This window comes from Equus asinus, chromosome 14 (genome assembly GCF_041296235.1).
Source record: "Equus asinus isolate D_3611 breed Donkey chromosome 14, EquAss-T2T_v2, whole genome shotgun sequence".
NCBI classification, from domain to species: Eukaryota; Metazoa; Chordata; class Mammalia; order Perissodactyla; family Equidae; genus Equus; species Equus asinus.
The window spans coordinates 32,059,241-32,083,418 of NC_091803.1; the positions used below are offsets into that span (position 1 = coordinate 32,059,241).

Consider the following 24,178-nt stretch of genomic DNA (forward strand, 5'->3'; position numbering starts at 1 on the left):
TCTCCCTATTCGACAGATGAGGAAACAGACTCGGGAGTTGATGTGTTGACTCAAGCCTGCAAAGTTAATGCCAGCAGGGGTTGCATGGTGACCAGGAGAAAGAGTCAGGTTGGTGGTCAAGAGATTTGACTTCTGGTCTCAGCTCTGCCATCTGTAAAATTTGTTTGGCCTTGAACAAGCCTCTTGATCTCTCTAATCTTCAATACCCCTATTATCCAAATGAAGGGGCTAGGCTGTGAATACCCTATTCTGCCTTTTAACCAGTGACTGAACACTTAATCTGGATCCCACACCTCAACAGTTGAACAAACACTTGACATAAAGATGCACTAACAAGAAGAAAACCTCAAACCTTCTCACTGCTCATGAACAAGTGCCTCAGCTGAATAGAGGGGCCTGGGCATTGTAGAAATATGCACATTGGCCAGGGCACTAGGGGCTTGCTGATGTATCTCTAGAACTTTCAAATTTAACAAAGGAGCCAAGAAAAATGTCTAATAAACTTTGGTGCCCTTGATCAGTGTCATGGAGTGGAGTTGGGGTTAGGATGACCATTGAATCAGTTGGGGAAAATGCCCTAGATCTTGGATGAATGAATGCATCAATATTGTCCATCAGACTAAACCCTGGGGAGCAGGTAAGAGACCCTAGTGGAATAGCTGAAATAAAGAAGGAAGGTCCACTTCCATCTGGGGACTGAGATTGACAGATTCAGGGCAAGCCTGCCATGTTTAGTTGTTCCAGTTGTAAAATGCACAACCTGCCCTCTGTTCATGGCAGCCCTGGGGCAGAGGATTTAGGCTTTGCAGGAACAATGACTCTGTCTTTCTGTGGTCACCAGGACAATCCTGAGAAGACAGTGGCCAACACCCAAGGAGATTTTTGGCTCCTGGGAGACCGGGGAATCAAGGATGAAGATGGATATTTCCAGTTCATGGGGGGCGGGGTGGGGGGGGCAGATGATATCATTAACTCCAGCGGGTGAGCTTGGCTTCTGGGCTGGGAAGGGTAACCTGGATCTTTATTCTGGCTGGTTCTAGACTTTGGGGCTGGCCTAGAGGTTGAGTGTCCAGCCTTCTCTGAAGGACAGGTTCTTCTACAGATACCAGATTGGACCCTCAGAGGTGGAGAATGCACTGATGGAGCAACCACACTGTGGTGGAGACAGCAGTAGTCAGTAGCCCAGACCCTATCCAAGGAGAGATGATGGGGGAGCAGCAGCCTGGGGGTCTGCAGATTTGGGAAACAAGGGCAGTTAAGAGCATGGACTCTGGGGGCTGGACAGCCTGGGTCCAAATCTTAGCCCTGTCAGTTATCAGCTGTGTGACCTTGGGCAAGTTACTTAGCCTCTCTGAGCCTCAGTTTCTCATCTGTAAGATGAGGGTCTGTTGTGAGGATTAAATGTGTTCATATTTGTAAAGTGCTTGGAATAAGGCCTGGCACATAGAAGCACCACATAACCTCTATTATTATGGGGCTAAATAGATTCCACTGCTGTTTGGTATTTGAATCAGAATCCAATCCCTGACCAGAGAAATGAGGAGGAATTTGAGCCAAGATATAGAGCCCCTGAGCCATGGGGTTTACAATAAGAAGAAAGACTCCCCCCCATAATGCCAGGGTTATAGAAATAGGTCCAGATAGAGTCTAATAGAGCGTGGTGTGTGTATAGGGAAAAGTTAAGGTGCAGAGGTGTGGGTCAATGCCCAAGAACATTTCTGTAGGAAGCTGACAATGTCAAACCTCTGGCAGGTGTGGGACATATCACCCATGGAAATCATAGGAGCAACTAGGCAAACGGGGCCTGAAGGGGGATCTTCTACTGAGAAAACCCTGTGTGCCAAGCACTGTACTAAGCTATGCTATATATGAATTCATTTCATTTCCCATAAAGTAAGTATGACAATTGGATCTCCATTTTATAGATGTGCAAACTGTAGATCGGAGAGGTTAAGTAAATCATTTGGGCTCATAGTCCCCAGTCTTTATTTTCCTCTCTTCTCTTGTATCTAGCTTCTCTCCATCGGTCTCTATTGTCCTGGGGATATGAGGTGAGCCTGGTCTCCATCTACAGTCCTACCTGCCCATCCAATATGCCACTTGAGAGAGAGTTGGAATCTTGGTCATTATTATCCTCAATTTCTCCTTTTCTACTGCCCTGGATATCTGGAGGAGTAATTGAGGGGATATACAGGCGGTGGCTGTGGTGGAATTCTTAACACTGATTTTGCATTATCCCAGGAGATGACGACATCCCCTGATCCCTTCTCTCTTGGCCCTCATCCTCACTGCAGGTACTGAAGGCATTTGTGGTTCTGGCCCCACAGTTTCTGTCCCATGACCCATGTCCCATGTGAAGTCAGTGACAGCCCCATACAAGTATCTGAGGAAGGTGAGGCTTCTGGGCTCCCATCCTTCCCAAACTTGAGGAAGGAGGGATGGTTTTCCTCTTGTATTTCTCTCCTCCAGGCTGAGGATGAGGCCTCTAAGTACAAAGTTCCACCTGACTATGACCAAGAAAGCCCAAAAAAACAATCCAGCAACTGTCCAGATGCCTGAAAATTGTCCTTAGCCTTTAACTCACTCTGAACTGAAAGTCAGATGCTTCCATGGGAACAAGTTCTAGCCAATACCTGGCCTACAGTCCCACTCTCTGCACCAAGGTCTTGCTATAGTATTCAGGATTCTCTCAGTTGCAAGTGACAGAAATCCAGCTTGAAGTTTATTGCTCACACAATTGTTAAGTCCCAGGAGTAGGTGAAGCTTCAGTCATGACTTGTAACAGGCATTCAAATGATGTGACCAGGGATGTCTCTTTCAACCCTTGACTCTCCTTCTTTCTGTATTGGCTTCATTTCTTGAAATGCTCTCCCTTTTTAATGGCCTCCAGAAGCTCTAAACATACATTTTTAGCAGCCTAGCAAATCCCAGTAGAAAAAGAGCATCTTTTTCCCCACAGGCATCAGCAAAAGTCTTCAAGTCGATTCTCTATGGACAAATTCAGGTCATGTGTCCATCTCAAACCAATGCCTGTAGCCAGGGACATTCTGATTGGCCAGTTCTGGGTCATGTGATCACCCCCGGAGCAAGTGCAGGAAGGATGGGAGAGAGAGCTGCGCTACACCCTTGACATGGACTGAGTGAGGGAGGGGTGGCTCCCTCCAGGAAACTGGAAGTGCTCCTACCAGAAAAGGCAAAAAGCATAGAATCTGCTATATCTGTTGTCACTCTGGGGCAGAGCATGGAGGTTAACACTAAAGCGTGGAGGTTGACACAGAAGAAGGACCCAGTTTTTGGAGCTGGGTACAAAATGGGAGCTTGCACCAGGGAAAGAAAAACATTTTCTCTTTTTGAGTCTGGGGTAGATGATGAGAGCAATCACGTTAAGCCTAAAGCCCCCAGATTCTATGTAACCTGGATGCTCACTGACGCTTTGTCAGCACAGGCTAATTGTTATAGGCAGCTTTTCTGAGAAGCAGACTCTGGGAAGGAGATTAACCTGCAAGAAGTTTGTTAGGGAGTGCTTTGGCATCAACACCTGGGGAAGGAGATGGACAGGAAGGGAATGGGATTGGGCAGGTCAAGTTGCACGATGATGTGGTTTCAATGGAGGCCTCAGCCAATCCCATGGAGCGTTCTGAAGCTAGAACCACCTTTCAGAGTTTCCTAAAGGGATGGATGGGGTAAGGGGTGGGCCTTTATAGCCACATGTGGGTCAGGCATGGATGCAGGCTGCCCTAGGAAGGGGGCATGGCCCTGGGAGAGACAGCTCTCCTTAGCTGTGCACTCCGCAAAGAGGTCTGGCAGTGTGGGCGTAAGCCTTTTGTTCCTCCGGGGGGATCTAAGCACATTAAAGAGTCCACCACACAGAATTTCAGCCTTAAACTGATAGAGAGGCAGTGTGGCACAGTCTGTGGAATCAGACTGTTGCATTCAAAATCCATCTTGCCACTTACTTATTCAAGAATCTCTCTGTACCGCAGTTTCCTTATCTGTAAAATGGGGATAATGATGTTACTCTTTCACAGGTTGTTGAGAAGAAGAGTTGATATTTGTAAGGCATAAGGTGCTTAGAAGAGTGACTGACACATAATAAGCATTTAGTAAGTATTTTAAAAGTAGACTAGAAATCCAATAACACCAAACATCATCAGAATTTTGAGTTGTAACTGAATATTTGGGGGGATCCAGAGAAGGGGTCCTATCACACAGTATAACAATGTATTATTCAATAGACGTGTCTCTTTTTTACAAGTCTCTCCTCTAGAATGCCCTGGGCAGCAGGTTCGTTCCCCCTCCTCCCTCCTTGCAGAGACCATACTCTTCTGCTCCTTTATCTATCTATCTATCTATCTATCTATCTATCTATCTATCTATCTATCTATCTAATTGAGGTCATATTGGTTTATAACATTGTGTAATTTCAGGTGTACATTATTATATATCAATTTCTATATAGACTAGTATCTTGCTCACCTCTAATAGTCTACTTTTTGTCTATCACCATACGTATGTGCCCCTTTACCCGTTTCACCTTCCCCCCACCCTCTTCCCCTCTGGCAACCATTAATCTGTTCTCCTTATCCATGTGTTTGTTTATCTTTCACATATGAGTGAAATAATACAGTGTTTGTCTTTCTCTGTCTGGCTTATTTCTCTTAACATAATGCCCTCAAGGTCCATCCATGTTGTTGCAAATGGGATGATTTTGTGTTTTTTATGGCTGAGTAGTGTTCCATTGTATATATTTACCACATTTTCTTTATCCATTCAGCAGTTGATGGGCACTTGGGTTGCTTCCACATCTTGGCTATTGTGAATAATGCTGCAATGAAGATAGGGGTGCATAAATCTCTTTGTATTGTTGATCTCATGTTCTTCATGATATGTAGAGTAGCTTTCTTCTCAGGATTAAACCTGGATCTCCCCTGTGGCTTCCTTCTACCCTCTATCTATACTCTAGGGGCCAAATAATAATATATGTTATGTTATACTGTCTTTGTTACACCTACTCAACCCTGTCCTGGTAGTGTAAAAGCAGCTAGACACAATTATAAATGAATAGGCATGGCTGTGTTTCAATAAACCTTTACTTACAAAAACAAGAGGAGGGCTGGATTTTGCCCACAGGCTATAGTTTGCCAAACCCTGCTCTACCCCACTGTGATTTTAACAAACTGCTTCCTCAATAAAGTCAGTCTTGCCTGATGAAGGATTCCAACGTCAGCTGCTAAGAAGATACTTTTCTCATATCAGTATCCCTATTGTTATTATGTTTTATTAAACCCAAGACCATCTGACTCCTAAACCAATGCTCTGACGAGCTGAACCATATAATGCGAAGCCTCAATGAATTGTCCTTATCATCGCTATATTAGGATTCAGGAATATTGAAGATGGCGGAGTCCTCTATGTCAAACGTTCCTTTTCACAGGTGAGAAAAGTGAAGTTGGAGAGATTTTATAGTTTTGCCAAGGACACAGCAACAGGAAATGACTGAGATGGAATTAAAAACCAGGCTTCCTAACTCTTAGTTGTCTGTTCTCTCTGGTCCAGATTAATAACCACAGCTAATATTTTTGGTTGTTTACCCCATGCTAAGAATGTAGCCTTGAAATCTCATTTTGTCCTCACAACAACTCAACAAAGTTGTTGTTATCCTTCAGCTTACTCAGTGAGGAAACTGAGTCTCATAAAAGCCAAGTGACCTTATCAAAGCCAGGCAAGTGGTAGAGGAAAGACTAGAGCCCAGGGAGTCTGATGTCAAAGCTCAGGTGTCTAACATGTCATGTTGTGTTCACCGTACTGCTTCTTCCCTGTCCTAGAGAATGTCAGAGATCAGTTGACTGACCTTTATGTCCAGTTCTAGCCATTCTTCTCTTGTCCTTGTCCCAGAGGACTTTCTGAAGCTTCTTATTGCCCAGGGGGTTGCCCTGGGAGTTTTCTACGCTCACTTCTCACTCACCTGGAGCCTCTAGACTCAAGAGCTTCCCCTCACCGTATTTTTCCTTTGAAAATTCCAACCTCTTTGGGGTCATGGACAGTTCACCCTGGACTGATTTTCCCAACACATGGAGTTTATCTTGGACCTGCCCAAGACAGTCACAGGGAAAATCTAATGACAACGAGTGGAAGAGATCCAGGTGAGCTGGGGCTCAGTGAGGCCTGCAGGGGCCTTTCCTTTGTATCCTGCCCTTCTTCCCCTTCCATTCCCCTTTGGGTCTTCTGTCTTCCTCTGGGGATATGAGACTATTTATGATAAGACATGTATATGATTTTTGTCTTTCCTTGGTTATGACCTCAAAATCTTTCCATGTTAGATGTTGAAAGGAGAAAAGGAGGGAATGAGAGAGAGAGAGGAAAGTGATGCAGGGTCAGCAAGCTGAGGAGTTGAAAGAAAGATTTCTTGGACTCTCAAGGTCTGGCAGTAGTGCTCTTTTATTCAGAGAATAGTGTGGAATAGCATGGGGACAGGACCCATGGGCAGTCAGAGCTGCTGCATGGGGTCAGGACCCATGGGCAGTAAAGAGCTGCTGCAAACGTGGGTTGAGGGTAGGGCTAAATTTAAGGCATAGATAAGTGAATTATCTCTTTACAAGACAAAGGAAAGAATATGTAAAAATAGTTGTTAAAATGGTATCAGTGCAGGTGGGGTCTGGTTATTGAGTGGTCCTATAATTTTTAGATAAGACTCAAAACAGATTAAGTAAATGGCTGAAGCCACCACCTTAAATATTATTTTTAGCTAAAGATAAATGAGGATGTTGGGGATGGAGGGGGAGTCAATCATGGGAGATTACCACACAAGTACAGTAAACAAGATGCAGATTGAAGTCCTTGCCTTTGGCATTGATTAAGAGTTTCTAGAGATAAGGTCATCCCCCCTTCTTCCTGGTACAGAGAGGGAGACACCTTTACAGATGGAGATTTCCTTTACAATGTAAATGTCTCTTAACAAAGGGTAAGTAAATTCTACTCCTCGGAGTCTCCTTACCATCTGCAGTTTTTAAAAGTAACCAGTCTAAAATAATCCTCATCAGAAAGGAGAGGGTAACATAGAAAAAGGCAAGAAAAATGAGAGAGAAGGATTAAAACAGCAAGAAAGAGCAACTAAGAAAGAAAAGAAGGAGTGAGGGAAGGTGGATTGGAGGGAGGGAGGAAAGATAGAAAGAATTGGAGAGAGGGAAAGAAACACAAGGGAGGATGGGAGGAAGGAAGGAAGGGAGGGAGGCAAGGAGGGAGGAAGGAAGAAAAGAGATAAAAGAAAAGAAAGAGCTGGATTGCTGCAGGAGATCATAGCAGCATTCTTTCTAGGCTTTAAGCCTAGGCTGATACCAGATTGTTTGTGCCTTGGAATCAAAGGCCGGAAGGGGATATTTTATCAAGCATGAAGGCAAGGGGCTTAGGAACGCCAGCCATTTCAGGAACGGAATGCCGTCTGCATACCTTGCTGATTGTTCTTAAAATACTCCCCAAGGGATTAACCTGGGATGGGCTGGTGTGCTTCAGGGGGATGAAGAATAGAATCTTTGGACTTTGGCTTGCATGTCCCTGCAGGAATGAGTTCTGGCTATTGTACTTGCTTGAAATTCTTTACCCGCAAATAAATATGTGGCAGTCCGAGGGACCTCACTTCAGTCCTTGAGGCTGATGGTCCCCTGTCCCATTGAATAATGTAGATTGTGTTCTGTCTATTAATTCTGTCCACCCCTTTGGCTGGCTGCCTAGCTGGACTTGGCAGCACTGGATCAACAGATTCAAGCAGAAAACTGGATCTTAAAAATGAAAGGCCAGGGCACCCTATCTCACCCCTGAGACAAGACCTCCATACAGAGAGGCTTGTGTATGTGGTTGGGAGAGTGTCATCATCCTCAAGTCACACCAAACCTTAGGGTGACCCTGACCAGAGAAGGGGAACCACCATTAATTGCACATTTGCCATGTGCCAGACACTGTGCTAGGCATTTTATAAATCCTGTCATGTTTCATCTCAGTGTGGCATCTACAGACCTCAGGTCATAGCTGTGAGAACTGTGTGAGCACCTCCAAAAGGTGTCCCTTCCCCCATGGCTCATGTGTGTGGTGGTGTCTAGTCTTCCTAGAATCAAGTAATAAAATCATTTTTCAGTCAAGACCCTGAGGGTTGTCTTTGGGGAAAACAAAGAAGGAGAGAGTGGCAATTGGTGAAAAACAAAACACAGACTCAGTTCTTGGGGCCTCTGGGATCCCAAGCCAGGAGTCCAGGAGACACAGGGGGGTGAGGACCATTAGGGCTTCACCACAACTCAGAGACAGAAGGTGAAACTTCCTAGCAGATTCAAGTGAGCTGGAGAAGACAGCAAAGGATCTCTGAGGGTCTATGACTCTTCTTAAGAATACTGAGTAATAATAACAACAATGGTAATAATAATAGCCATCACTTACCAAGTGCGTACCATGTATCAGGCACTGTGCCAAAAAAACACGTGTATATGTATATCCTGCTTAATGTCTACAGTCACCCTTTGATTCACGTACTATTATTTTTCCTCCTTGACGAGGAGGAAACCAAGACTTGAAAAGATTACGTGATATTCCCCAAAGTCACACAGCGTCAGGTTCCCACATACGCCTGTCTGCCTACCATGCCCGTGCACCCCTTCAATCTGCTTTCCTGCTCTTCTGGCCCTTGACAAAACACTTCTCTTACAGCCGTCTTTTAAAACATCCACTAGAATGTGGAGATACTGTGATATACTCCTCCTGGAGTCCACTAAATATGCCAGAGTTTTGTTTGGCCTAGTAGAGAAATGCAATCTGCTAATCAAATAGGAATACTTTGTTTTTCACAATCTGGACTTATCAATGTTTAAGGGAGTATCATTTAACTGAGGGCTTCCAAGAATTTAAAATCTAGCAGATTGCTCATCCTGACACTTTCACTGCTATCTTTATCCTATAGCGAGACTGTTTTTAGTCATATGCCTTTACTCAGTGCCCAGTCCACACTCTCCTTACTTTCTCCAGGCTCAGGAATGATTGGTGTTGGGAACCCATACCTTTAGGGGAGGTCTATGACCTACCCAAAGAAAAGGATCTGGCTCTTCTCTGCTCCATCCCCTTCTCCAAATGGCTTGTAAAAGCAATCACGATATTCAGCCAGTACCTTTCAGACTGGCTGAAAGGTTTGCTTACTGTGACTACAGTTAAATAACCTTCTCTTGTCTTTTTCAGGATGAGGTAAAGATAGACCACCTCGTCCTTCGTGTCCTTGTCTGGTAAAAGCCTTTCTAGTCTATTAAAGTCCCAGGCTGGCTGCAATTATCCACACATAAAAGGAGGAACTTACCCTGGAGACGGGGAGTCACCTCAGCTGACATTCACTATTATTTCAACATCAGGTTCAAGTTGTGAAATGACAGAGGGGTGGTCATTATATCACATGATAGGGAGTTTGGACTTCATCTGGAGAGTAACGAACTCAGTCAACAATGCATTTCTAAGCGATTACCTTGGTAGCTGAGTGGCGAATGTATTACAGGAGAAATTGAGAAATACTTAAAAGAATTCCTTCTCCCCGGAACTTGATGACTTAGCAACTAAATTATGTAGATGGGGTTAAGGGAAAGGCGGCACTGAAGGATGATGTCTCAGGTTTTTTTTGATCAGGTAAACTGGGGTAGGTGGTTATAATATTTTCTGAGAGGAACATATTTGGAGGGAGGAACATTGAATCCAGTTGTGGTCATGTTAATTTATCTATGTTATCTATGGAATATCAAGGTTAGCATGTATTTATTTATTTTATTGAAGTAATAGTTTACAACATTGTGAAATTTCAGTTATATATTATTATTTGTCTATCACCATGTAAGTGTTCCCCTTCGTGCTTTGTGCCTACCCCCCAGCCCCTTTCTCCCTGGTAACCACTGAACTGTTCTCTTTGTCTGTGTATTTGTTTATCTTCCACGTATGAGTGAAATCATATGATGTTTGTCTTTCTCTGTCTGGTTTATTTCACTTAACATAATACCCTTAAAGTCCATCCATGTTGTTGTGAATGGGATGATTTCATCTTCTTTTATGGCTGAGTAGTATTCCATTGTATATATACACCACATGTTTGTTATCCAATCATCAGTCAATGGGAACTTGGGTTGCTTCCATGTCTTAGCTATAGTGAATAATGCTGCAGTGAACATAGGGTGCATAAGTCTCTTTGAATGGTTGATTTCATTTTCTTTGGATAAATACCTAATAGTGGGATAGCTGGGTCATATGGTATTTCTATTTTTACTTTTGGGGAAATCTCTGTAGTGTTTTCCATAGTGGCTGCATCAGTTTGCATTCCCATAAGCAGTGTACATGGGTTCCCTTTTCTCTACAACCTCTCCAACATTTGTTATTTTTTGTCTTGGTGATTATAGACATTTTAACAGATGTAAGGTGATATCTTAGTGTAGTTTTGATTTGCATTTCCCCAATGATTAGTGATGTTGAACATCTTTTCATGTGCCTACTGGTCATCTGTATATCTTCTTTGGAGAAATGTCTATTCATATCCTCTGCCCATGTTTTGATCAGGTTGTTTGGTGTTTTTTTTGTTGATTTGTGTGAGTTCTTTATATATTATGGAGATTAAACCCTTGTCATATATAGAGTTGCAAATATTTTCTCCAAATTGATGGGTTGTCTTTTTGTGTTGATCCTGGTTTCCTTTGACTTGCAGAAGCTCTTTAGTCTGATGAAGTCCCGCTTGTTTATTTTTTCTTTTGCTTTCATTGTCCTAGAGGACATGGTATTAGAAAAGATCCTTTTAAGACCAATGTCAAAGAGTGTACCACCTATATTTTCTTCTAGAAGTTTTATGGTTTTGGGTCTTACTTTCAGGTCATTGGTCCACTTTGAGTTTATTTTTGCGTATGGTGAAAGATAATGGTCTACTTTCATTCTTTTGCATGTGGCTATCCAGTTTTCCCAACACCATTTATTGAAGAGACTTTCTTTTTTCCATTGTATCTTCTTAGCACCTTTGTAGAAGATTAGTTGTGGTTTTATTTCTGGGCTTTCAATTCTGTTCCACTGAGCTGTGTGCCTGTTTCTGTACCAGTACCATGCTGTTTTGATTACTATAGCTTTGTAGTACATTTTGAAGTCAGGGTTTGTGAGGCCTACAGCTTTGTTCTTTTTTCTCAGGATTTCTTTAGCTATTCAGGGTATTTGTTGCCCTATGTGAATTTTAGGAGTCTTTGTTCTAATTCCATGTCATTAGGATTCTCATTGGGATTACATCAAATCTGTAGATTGCTTTGGGTAGTATGGACATTTTAACTATGTTTAGTCTTCTCATCCATGTGCATGGAATATCTTTCCATTTCTTTATGTCATCATTGATTTCTTTCAGTAATGTCTTATCATTTTCACTGTATAGGTCTTTCACCTCCTTGGTTAAATATTCCTAGATATTTTATTCTTTTTGTTGCGATTGTAAATGGAATTGTGTTCTGGAGTTCTCTTTCTGTTAGTTTTTTATTAGAGTATAGAAAAGCAACTGATTTTTTAAAGTTGAATTTGTACCCTGCAACTTTACTGTAGTTGTTGATTATTTCTAATAGTTTTGCAATTGACTCTTTAAGGTTTTCTATATATAAAATCATGTCATCTGCAAACACTGAGAGTTTCTCTTCTTCATTTCCTATTTGGATTCCTTTTATTTGTTTTCCTTGCCTAATTGCTCTGGCCAAAACCTCCAGTACTATGTCAAATAAGAGTGGTGAAAGTTGGCACCTTTGTCTTGTACCTGTTCTCAGAGGGATGACGCTTAGTTTTTCCCCATTGAGTATGATGTTGGCTGAGGGTTTGTCATATATGGCCATATTATGTTGAGGTAATTTCCTTCCATACTCATTTTTTTAAGAGTTATTATCATAAATGGATGTTGGATCTTGTCAAATGCTTTCTCTGTGTCTATTGAGATGATCATGTGGTTTTTATTCCTCCTTTTGTTAATGTGGTGCATCACATTGATTGATTTGTGGATGTGGAACCATCCCTGTGTCCCTGGTATAAATCCCACTTGATCATGGTGTATGATCTTTTTGATGTATTGCTGTATTTGGGTTGCCAATATTTTGTTGAGGATTTTTGCGTCTATGTTCATCAATGATATTGGCCTGTAGTTTTCCTTGTCAGGCTTTGGTATCAAGGTGGTGTTGGCCTTGTAGAATGTGTTGGGAAGTGTTCCGTTTTCCTCAATTTTTTGGAATAGTTTGAGAAGGATAGGTATTAACTCTTCTTTGAATGTTTGGTGGAATTCTCCAGGGAAGCTGTCTGGTCCTAGAGTTCTATTTTTTGGGAGGTTTTTGATTACTGTTTCAATCTCTTTACTTGTGATTGATCTATTCATATTCTCTATTTCTTCTTGATTCAGCTTTGGGAGGTTGTATGAATCTAAGAATTTATCCATTTCTTCTAGATAGTCCAATTTATTGGCATATAGTTTTTCATAGTATTCTCTTATAATCTTTTGTATTTCTGTGGTATCTGTTGCAGTTTCCTCTCTTTCATGTCTAATTTTATTTATTTGAGCTTTCTATCTTTTTTTCTTTGTGAGTCTGTCTAAGGCTTTGCCAATTTTGTTTATTTTCATAAAGAACCAGCTCTTTGTTTCATTGATCATTTCTACTATCTTTTTTGTTTCATTTTCATTTACTTCTGCTCTAATTTTTATTATTTCCCTCCTTATGCTGACTTTGGGCTTTGTTTGTTCTTCTTTTCCAATTCTCTTAGGTGTGGTTGAGGTTGCTTACTTAGGATTTTTCTTGTTTGTTAAGATGAGTCTGTATTGCAATGAATTTCCCTCTTAGGACCACTTTTGCTGCATCTTATATGAGTTAGTATGGTATGTTTTCATTTTCATTTGTCTCCAGATATTTTTTGATTTCTCCTTTAATTTCTTCAATGACACATTGGTTGTTCAGTAGCATGTTGTTTAGTCTCCACATCTTTGTCCCTTTCTCAGCTTTTTTCTTGTAATTAATTTCTAGTTTTGTAGCATTGTGGTTGGAAAAGATGCTTGTTATTATTTCGATCTTCTTAAATTTACTGAGGTCTGCCTTGTTTCCCAGCATATGGTCTATCCTTGAGAATGTTCCATGTGCACTTGAGAAGAATGTGTAACCTGCTGTTTTTGGATGGAGTGTTCTATGTGTATCTATTAAGTCCATCTGGTCTAGTTTTTCACTTAATTCCACTGTTTCCTTCTTGACTTTCTGTGTGGATGATCTATCCATTGATGTGAGTGGAGTGTTGAGGTCCCCTACTATCATTTTGTTGTTGTTAATATCTCCTTTTAGGTTTGTTAATAGTTGCTTATGTACTTTGGTGCTCCTGCGTTGCATGCATAGATATCTATAAGTGTTATGTCTTCTTGGTGGAGTGTCACTTTTATCATTACATATTACCCCTCTTTGTCTCTTTCTTTAACTGTTTTATCTTGAAGTCTATTTTGTTTGATGTAAGTATGGCAACATCTGCTTTCTTTTGTTTGCCATTAGCTTGTAGTATCATCTTCCATCCTTTCGCTCTGAGCCTGTGTTTGTCATTGGAGCTGAATGTGTTTCTTGGAGACAGCATATTGTTGGATCTTGTTTTTGATCCATCCCACAACTCTGTGTCTTTTTACTAGAGAATTCAGTCCGTTTACATTTAGAGTGATTATTGATATATGAGGGCTTAATGCTGCCATTTTATCACTCATTTTCCAGTTCTCCTGCATTTCCTTTGTTTCTTGTCCTGTGTAATTCAAACCACCCATTCTATTAGGTAGTTTTCTGTGCTGATTTTCTTCTTATTTATTATGTATCTCTGTTTTACTTATTTGTTTAGTGGTTACCATAAGGTTTGTATGAATAGTCTCATAAATAAGATAGTCCATTTTCTGATAACCCCTTATTTCCTTAGACTAAGCTGATTCCATCCCTTCCCTCTTCCTCTCCTAAGTTGTTTTTGTCACATCTTATGCCATCTTGTATTGTGAGTTTGTGGTTAAAATGAAAAGATTATATTTATTTGTGGTGTCTTTCTTACCTTTACCTTTAACGTTATACTTGAGTGTTTGCTAACCTGTTCTGATGGATAACTACAATTTTCTCATTTTGTCTACCTGTTTATCTCCTGACTCAGGACTTTGTAACTCCTTTATTTTTTTTTTCAGGTATAAGGGCCTTCTTGGGGATTTATTGTGTGTGGGGGTCTTGTGGTGATGCACTTCCTTAGCTTTTGTTTATCTGGGGAAGTTTTTATTTCTCCATCATATCTGAAGGATATTTTGATGGATAGAGTATTTTTGGCTGTAAGATTTTGTCTTTCAGAATTTTGAATGTATCATTCCACTCTCTCCTAGCCTGTAAGATTTCTGCTGAGAAATGCACTGAAAGCCTGATAGGGGTTCCTTTGAAGTTCTTTTCTTCTGCCTTGCTGCCCTTAATATTTTTTCCTTGTCATTTACTTTTGCCGGCTTTACTTCTATATGCCTTGGAAAAGGTCTTTTTACATTGTTATAGTTAGGAGATCTGTTGCCTTTTTTCACTTGTATTTCCAGCTCCTTCCCTAGGTTTTGGAAGTTCTCAGACATTATTTCTTTGAACAAGCTTTCTGCTCCATTCTCCTTCTCTTCTCCCTCTGTAATACCTATAATTCTTATGGTACATTTCCTAATTGAGCCGGATATTTCTCAGAGAATTTCTTCATTCTTTTTTAGTCTTAGTACTCTTTCCTCCTCCATCGGAAGCATTTCTATATTTCTGTCCTCAAGATTCCCGATTCACTCCTCCATAATATCAGCTCTATTGTTCAGGGAATCAATGTTTTTCTTAATCTCATTTATTGTGTTTTTCATCTCCAATATTTCTGGTTTTTTTTTTTATAGTTTCAATCTCTTTTATGAAGTAGGTCCTGAATTCCTAGAACTTCTATCTGCATTTTCTTGTAACTTGTTGAGTTTTTTATGATAGCTATTTTGAATTCTCTGTGATTTAGATTACAGATTTATGTGCATTCAGAATTGATTTCTGGGTACTTGTCATTTTCCTTTGGGTCTGGAGATTTAATATTTTTTCATACTGCTAGACAGCATGGATTTGTGTTTCCTCATTGCGGTAGTATTTGATCACCACTTCCACCTGCCGCCACTGGGTGGGGGTCAAGAGATGTGTATTCTGAGCCCATCATAATCTGCAGCACAGCTCCTGTGTGTTGAATGGGCACAGAGGGTTGGGGGAGAGGCAATTTCTTTCTCTTGCATGATCTCAGGGGCTTCTCACTCTGACCTCACTATATGTTCTCTTGGAGTGTTAGCTTAATGAAGACATCTCCACAATAGCTAGTGACCTCTGTGTGGGGCTTTACCCTGGGCTGTGAGGGACCTTGGAGAGCACTGGTGTTCCCGTGGAGGGCCTCCCCTCTCCCTTTTCTCTCAGAGCTATATGCAATGCCTGGGTTACTGCCCTTTGGGGAGGAAGAGAAGAATTCTCTTACCTCTTTCCACTTCCTTGGAGGAGGCTCCAGCTCCTACATTTCTGCCACATGGCTGCATGGGTCTCTCAGATGTCTTTTGTGTTGTGTGGATGTTCTCTGTTGGAATATGAATGTCGTTTTCATTGTATCTTAAAAGGGAGAGTTTACAGGGAGAGCTCAGTCAGCCATGATGCTGACATCACCCTCTCTGACCAAGGTTAGCATATATTTAGTAATCAGTTGGATATTTAAGTGTGAATTCAGGGGAGAGGTCAAGATTTTAAATGTGGTTTAGTAAGTTATTGAGAGAAAGAGAGAGAGAGAGAGATGGACAGAGTGCATATGGAATGAGAGGAATTGTTGGCTGAGGATGAGTCCTTGAAGTACAATAATATTTAAAGAGAAGAAAGAGGAAGAGAATTCCATGGACAATGTTGAGAAAGAAGACTCAGAAAAGGCAGGGTGTGATAACAGAAAGATGAAAGAGAGCAATTCAAGAATTGATTATCATTGACAAGAATGGCCAAGAATCCATTGTATTTGGCAGCAAGAACATTAGAGAACTTGTTTCCAAAAAAATTCAATAGAGTAATTAAGAGTAGAAAACTGATGGCTGTGGATTATTAGTGAGGGATGGACAGCAATGGAAACAGCTAATGTAGTCTACTCTTTTTAATAAACATTAATTGGAAGGGGAAGGAATAGAAGAAAAGATATAGAATCAAGGAAACAATTTTTGAAGGAGGGAGGGACTTGAACATGTGTGACAAACATTGCTTTTCTCCTATGGTCATGGACTGAATTGTGTCCCCCAAATTTCATATGTTGAAGCCCTAACTCCCAGGACCTCAAAATGTGACTATATTTGAAGATAGGGCATTTAAAGAGATGATTAAGTTAAAATGAGGCCATTAGGGTGGGCCCTAATCCAATATCATGGTGTCCTGATAAGAAGAGGAGATTAGACACACAGAGAGACACTAGGGGTGTGTGCACAGAGGGTCAATCATATGAAGAGGCTGCAAGAGGATGGCCATATGCAAGCCAAGAGGAAACCAACACTGCCAGCACCTTGATCTTGGACTTCCAGCCTCCAGAACTTGGAGAAAATTAATTTCTGTTGGTTAAAACCCCCTGGTGTGTAGTATTTTGTTATAACAGCCTTAGCAGACAAATACACTTGACCAGTGGCCATTCATCACCACCACCTCCACACCATCTTGTTCCTTGCTAAAAGAACCCTGATTTTGTTCAGAATCAGAGTGAGCTCACCACTAGGACATGCATTACAGTTGGGTTAAGTCCTTTCCAGTTCTCTTGAATTAAGTCAGTTAGAAAGTTTCAGTTTGCTCCTTCTGTGTCTTCCACTCCTTTGTGGTGGAGTTTATTCGTGATTCAGCAAATATTCACTCTCTACTCATCCCTCTCCACCTGTACTCCAGGGAGGAATACAGTTCTCTGCTCCATGAGGTTGAGCTTGGTGGTGTAGCTTGCTTTGGTCAATGGAATACAAGCGAGCATGATGCAAGCAGAGGTTTTATATGTGCTTTCATGGTTTGCCTTGATTTTTGGTTCATCTGCCATTCACCATGAGAAGAGCATGCCCTAGATAGCCACTGGTCTCAGAGTGAAAGACTTGTAGGGCAGACATACCCCAACCCACAGCCTGAAACTGAGCCTCCAAGACAGCCTGGTGACTTGTGAGAAATAAATGTGTGTTGCTGTAAGCCATTGAGATTTGAGGATTGTTTGTTAGACGACATTATCATAAAAATAAACAATTGATAAAACCTTAATTCCTCTTTTTAACAAAAACAGAACACACTAGTCTCAAATATTTGGCAGGAACTATATCCAAATGGGATTTAATAACAATAACAATATGTGCTTTCTTTGTATTTCTTTTTAGTTCTGTTGTGGCAGATAGAATTAATTTCTTAACGATAGTAGTAGTACAGAGTTTCATTTGGATTGATATATTTTTTGGTTTTTATTTAATTTTTTGAGAGGATCAATGTAAAGGAAAATATTGAGTAAATAAGACTAGAGGCAATAGTGCCTATTTATAGCAAAAAAGAAAAAGAAAAAGAAAATGAAGGTGAGGCATGAATGACTGATGTTTGAGAAACATTCAAGTAAGAATGGAACAAAGTTACAGAGGAGAAGGGTAGGGATGGGACCAAAATGAAAACTCAAAAGGAAGTGCAAGTAGTGTCATCTTACTTAAAAGGAAGTAGCCAAGGATGAATGGGGAGTGTAGCTAACTTGTAGAGCTAAAGGCTGCGAGGTGGAGTTCTGATTCTGTTAGTGGAGTGCCCTGCCCACTCTGAACCTCAGTCTCCTCATCTGAAAATTGGGAGGGATCCAACATCACCACAAGGATGCAGTAGAGATTCATGGAGTTCATGTGTGAGGAAGCACCTCATAGGATTCAGGTAAACCACCAGGCAGGGATTGATGTTTGAGAGGTACATGTGTGAAGGGCAGAGGTGGAGCCCAGAGAATGAATGCTGCCTCAGCAAGCAAAGGTGCAGTCAGGCTGGGCACAGCAACCCAGCTGTGTGAGTTCTGATCAGAAGTAACCTCTTATTTAATTTTTGTTACCCTTAAGTAAAACTTCAGCCCACCTAGAAAGCCAGTCTGCCCACAGAAGGAGAGATAGGGGGAGGAGTGTGCAAAGAAAGGGCATTTGCTTGGAAGAGCAGGGTATTTATGGAAACTAAGATCCAGCTTTTTGATGGAGTCATGACTTTTTTTGGTCCTTCCAAGGTCCGAGTGCTCTAAAAAGAAGAGGATGGTGGGATAAGACAAACAGAGACCCCTGGGGCTTTGAGCTGGATAGAGTCCATCCTGCAACTGGTTTGGCAGGTCCCGATATCCCAGTAAGCTGCACAGAAGATGAGAGAACGTGATATCTGAAACCTGTCATGCAGAAAGGGCGCTACAGAGGTGAAAGAAGCTTTGATGTTTTATCATTTTAATTTTATTATTTAATGTTCAGGTAATACCTGAAAGATGTTCTGAAAGCTATTAAAGGGTATCCAATAAAAACCACCCCCTACTTCCATCACAGTTCTCCTCCCTAGAAGTAAATGATGTCAATTTTTTGTGAATCCTTCCAACAACAACTGGGGGAAAATTTGGAGGGAGACAGTAGAGAGCTTAGCTGGTTTTCTCCCTCTTTACTCAGATTATCCTGTGATTTGCACTCCATTGGAGTCCCCTCTGGCCTCCCCCTACAAGAGAGAACTCACTGTCTCTCAGATCCTTTCACCTCCCCAGCAGTGTGGGTGGAACAGGAAAAGCCTCAGGAACCTCCATCACTGTGGTCTTGACTTGTGCACGTGGGTCAGCATTTCAGCCAAAATTACCCTAGAAGCTGGATGCTGTGCTGGTGTTCAGGGTCTGGTCCTCCTGCCTAGGCATGGTCACTTGGGAGGGCAAAGGCCCAGGGGCATTCGCTTCCCAAGGAGCCTAGGATGGGTTCAGAAGAGCCTGGACAGCAAGCTGGTTCTACGTGGCTCCCGGATCAATCTAGGAACAGTGAGGGTACAAGGCATGAAGGCAGATAGCCTTAGGAGGTAGTGAGTTCCCTGTCACTATAGGGCTTCTTGTTTGCATTGGCCTAGCTGATTTCCAAGTTCTCCATTTCCTTCTGGGGATGGCACCAGCAAGACTGAGCTTCTTGGGCAGAGCCAGGCCTGGTAAGTGTGGCACAGTTGTCAGGGCATGGATGTGGCCTGGTTCTTACCGCCACCATCCCCCAAGATTCCTGGGCACACCAAACGAAGAAGGATGCAAAGGGAAAACAGGCAGAGCTCTGTTGCATGTGGGTAACAGCTGGTCTCTCCACCAGGTGACTCCCAAAGCCTTGCACTCGTTTACTCAACTAACAGCCAGTAAGTGATTATTAGTGCTGGTGTTGTCCTCCCCAGGGAGGATGCAGCTTTAAAAGGAAAGTTCCCTCCCTCGTGGAATTCACATTCTAGTTGTTGTGGGAGGGGGAAGGGAGAAACAGACAAAATTTAAGACAAATAAGCAAAATGTGGATTAGGATGAGTAGTGGTAATTGGTATGGAGAAAATTAAGCAGGTAAGAATCAAAGAGAGTGATTGCATTTTTTTTCCATTTTTATGGATAGAAAATACCTGGAGTGAAATAAATAGAACTGTATACTTTTGGCAGATTTTTTGTCTCTGACAGACTTACAACAAAATTCCACAGCCACTCCTCCCTCCTTAAACACTGTTGAGTGGGCCACTGGGATGCCATGTCAGGTCATTGAGAGGCACAGAAAGGGGCTCGTTTCTTGTCTGCCCACAGTGACAAAGGGGTGTCTCTGTTAGACTTACTCTCTAGTTTCCTTTCTTTTTGCCAAAACGCACAGGTGATGATCCAGAAGGTACCTGACATTCACAATTAATATTCACATTGGAAGTTTTCTCCTTTTTTTGATCTGCCCACAGTTTTTCTCATTGAGGCTGTTGCTCAGAGTTGCGCAGACCATCCCCAGCAGAAGTGCATCTTCCCAGGGGCACCTTTTAAAAATTCTCACCAGGGAACCATAAGGATTAGCAAAGACTTTGCTTTTCAAGTGGGAATTTGTCTTTCTGCTGAGGTTGAAATTTGACTTGGCTGCCAGGCTGGTGCTGGAGTTTCAGCAGAAACATGTGGCCTCCCATCCCAGTCTAAGGTGGGAGGTTGAAGGAGATAATTCAGAGTGAAAGTCAAGTGACTTTCATTGAGAAGCTTTCCACAAATATTATCTCACTTGATGCTTCAGCATAAGTTTCCAAGAAGCAGGCATTATTATTAAGTTCATTTTGCTGCTAGGAAATTGAGGATTGGAGATATTAAATTAAAAAGTTATCCATTCAACTATGTAGTAAGTGTTGGAGCAGGGATTCCAATCCAGGTCTGTCTCACTTCAAAGCCCCTGATCTAAGAAGAACTGGAGCTGGAGACAAAAAAGCCAAGTCTGAAGTGCTGAAGAAAGAAAGCCACCACTACTTTTGCTCCAATGACGAGTAGAGTTCAAAGTTCAAGAAGCCAGGGAAAGCATTATGGAGTCATCAGATGAATGAAATGACCTTACCAGCGCGGGTAAGACTCGTGATGCTAGGGCCAAGCTTGTCTGCTGTCTGACCTACCATCTGCAACCCCCCTACCACTACCACTACTACAATTGCCTTAGTCCAGCTGGCAATTGCCTGTTGCCAGGACAGCTATCTGTTTCCTACCTGCTCTCCTTTCCCATTCTGTCACCTCCATAGAGTATTCCCCACACAGCAGCCTGGCTGATCTTCTCAAAATGTACATCAACTGACACTATTCCCTTGCTTCAACCTGCCAGTGGCTTCCCACTCTCAGAATAAATTCTGAACTCTTCATCATGGCCTTCAAAGTCCTACATGATTTGGCCCCTACCTGCCTCTCTGACTTCATGTGCTACATCTTTCTCCCTTGTGCTTGTCACTTAGATCGCTAACCTTCCTTCTGATCATCAAATGGATCTGGCTCTTTCCTGTCTCAGGGTGCCAGGTGCTCCACTTCTTGGCATGCTCCTCCCCCAACTTCTTCACCTGGCTGCTGCTTCTTGTCATTTAGGTCCGGGCTCAAATGTCCCTGTCACAAACAGTTCTTCCCTGATAGCCCTACAGTAGCAGCAGCCCTCACCCCATCACTCCCCATTACATCACCCCTTTCATTTTCTTCATAGCACTTCTCGTCAACTAAAAGTATCTTGTCTATTTGTCTACTTACTTATTCTCTGTCTTTCTCTGGCCAGCAGGTAGGAAACACCTAGAGTTACAAGTTTTATGAATAAATGGATGTGAACAAGAGATTCTAATGTGGTCGATATAGTGATCTCAGTAACCTTCTGAGTTAGATAGGAGTTACGCCAGTGTCACCAGTGAGGATAAGCTTGCAGCTCATCCTTTGTCTCCAAAGCCCAGTTCCTTTTAATCACATGGTATTACTGCCTCCCTGAGTACTCTTCTAGAAAAACCGAAGACATCAACTTGGCAGCCAGTAGCAACAAAGCCCACCTTACTAAATGTAATATTAGTAACAATCCCTTATAAAGTATGCTAACCTTCTCCTGTGGCATGGAGAGTATCTTTATGAAAGCTCATCAGTTCATGTAGAGATTTGAAGGACAGAGACCAGGGCTTATTCAAGCCTGCAACCCCAAGGGCCTGCCCTCGTTCATGTCAGATCCGACAACCTTAGTACATATCTGCTGGAAGAATGGATGGATTTTGTAAGCACTTGATGATTTACAAAGTACTTCTACATCCTTCATCTTATTTAATTTTCCAAAAAGCCCTAGACCACAAAGGAAAGCTGATATCATTAACTGCATTTGAAAGATGATGATAATGCAGGTCATACTCAAATTGCTGTCGTTTTCTTTCTGTAAGAATTATAAGGGACTCATATTCCCTGTTGAAACAGAACCCAGCTGAATTCCACACACCGCTGTTGCCCAGCCACACACATCTACTTAAAAGCCAAGACAGACACTTCTTTGTTATCTTTCATGTCTTACAAAATACATCAAATTCTGAAAAACTCTACGCTAATTAGATTAAAAAAGATGAAGCTAAACCATTCAACCTGGGATAATTGTTACATTCTGATTCTTTCCCTTTCTCACTTCCTTTTGGTCTCCATTGTCTATAGCATGGAGTATTCATCATCTTCCTCCACGAAGAGAATCCGCTTCTTACAGAATAGAACCATCAGGCCAGTGGGATCCTTGCTCTCTGAGTTAACCCTCCTGTTGGGTTTTACAGCACACAGCTTTTCCTGAATGGCCTCCTCCACTAGTTTCTCCTCTAGCACTCTGTGGGCTCTTCTCAAAAATGAAGGTCTGATGATGCCAGTCCCTTACACCAGGACCCCTGGACCTCCCCGTGAAATACTGCACATATTGCTTAATCTGGTTCTCAGCACCCAAAATCTGTGTCCTACTCAGCTATGCTGCCTTGTCTCCCAAATTTCCTCTCCATGTGCCCTGCGTTCTACCAGACCAGAATAGTCAATGATTTCCTAAACAATTTCTCTGAATTTCCTCCCACCATCTCTGCTACCAAGGATGAAGGCTCCACTTCTAGACATCCTCCCCATCCTTCAAGGGTTTTCCCTCGAAACCTCCCCTAGATCCCTTCAGCAATTCATTCAGCAAAATATATAGTAAGAATCTCCTTTAATGCCAAAGAAACCCTATCCTCAAGGAGCTTAATATCTACTGAGGAAAAGAGACCCAGCTAAGAGAAACTCAACACAATAAGGGTGCTGGAATGGTGTCATTGCCAAGCAGTGGGCCAGCCATTGGAGGGAATGCAAAGAGAGTCCATGCCAATGCTCACTGAGACTGCCATCTAGGCAGAAAGAGAGGAGGGAGAAACATAGCACCAGACTGGACTTGAAACAATCAGAAGTCCTGTGGCACGCAGTTCTTCATTCATTCATTCATTCATTCATTCATTCAACAGACATTTACCAAGCCTGAATACGTGCACAGCACTGTACCAGGAATGCAGAAATGATGTTATATGGTTCCTGCTCTTAGGAATTTACAGTCTAGTAGGAGCAACAGAGATATATACACAGGGCTCTACCACAGGTGAGAAGCACTATACCAAGTGCCAGGGACCAGAGGAGGGTGGTTGGTTCTGCCCAGCAGAGTCCAGGAAAGCTCCAGAAAAGGATGATATTTGTCAGGGCTCTAAAGGGAGTATAAGTTTACCAGAGAACAAGAAAAGAAGTGAGGGGAAAGGAAGAGAAGGGAGGGGACGGGAGAGAGGGAGAACATTACATCAATCAGTCCAGTCAGGAGAAAATCACCTCAGTTATTTTAACATGGAGACTTTAACATAAAAAAGCTGTTTAGTTACAAAATCACTCACTAAGTGACTGAGAGATTAAAAGGCACTCTAAGGCATCATGAAGGTAGCAGTTGCAAGAAGCAGCTACCACTCCTACAGCTGAAGAAACAAGGGGAAAACTTAGAAACTCAGAGGAGGAAGCCCATTGGTGGGTGGTGGTGTGAAACTCCGATCTACAAGGAGGGGCACTACTCAGCTGGGCTGATGTCTCTGAGCTCAGAGGAGGGGCTCCGTGGGCTGGCCCAGACTTCTGAGGATGGGCACAGGCCAGCTGGTGCTAGTGTCTCCTAATTCAGGCATGACTTGCCGCTGGGTCTGCAAGTGCTGGGAGAAGTGCAGCCTGGATTCAGCTGCAGCTGCGGGAAGGAATTACAGCTGCCGAAGGAAAGAAGTGTCTGCACCTAGACTCTAGGTCAGTGGTACCAAAACAGGGGTGATTTTACCCTCCAGGGGACATTTGGTAATGTCTGGGGACATTCTTAATTGTCACAACTGGGGAGTTGCTGCTGGAATTTAGTAGATGGAGGACAGGGATGCTGCTGAACATCCTACAGTACACAGGACAGCACCCCTTCAACAAAGAATTACCAAGTCCAAAATGTCAACAGTGCCAAAGTTGAGAAGCCTGTTCTAAGTTAACACCGATGTGGGCTCCTGCCTTCCTTCGTCCTCACTCCAGGGCAAGCTTCTCCGGCTCAGTCCCATATTTACTTGAGCAGCTGGGTTGTCAGCAAAGGCTGTACATGCTCTTGCAGGCAAGACCTGGGTGTCGCAGTATTTGGAATTTT

General features: G+C 42.3%; 1 protein-coding gene across 4 annotated transcripts in view; it reads left to right on the top strand.

Annotated features, from left to right (window-relative positions):
• Positions 1-24,178, top strand: part of LOC106839006 (uncharacterized) — an 85,509-nt gene that overhangs the window by 57,052 nt on the left and 4,279 nt on the right. For all 4 annotated transcript variants that reach the window (XR_011494250.1, XR_011494248.1, XR_011494249.1 and 1 more), the window contains 2 exons: positions 18,265-18,444; positions 20,429-20,598. The gene's annotated coding sequence lies outside the window, so the exon portion shown is untranslated. The remainder of the gene's footprint in view (positions 1-18,264; positions 18,445-20,428; positions 20,599-24,178) is intronic.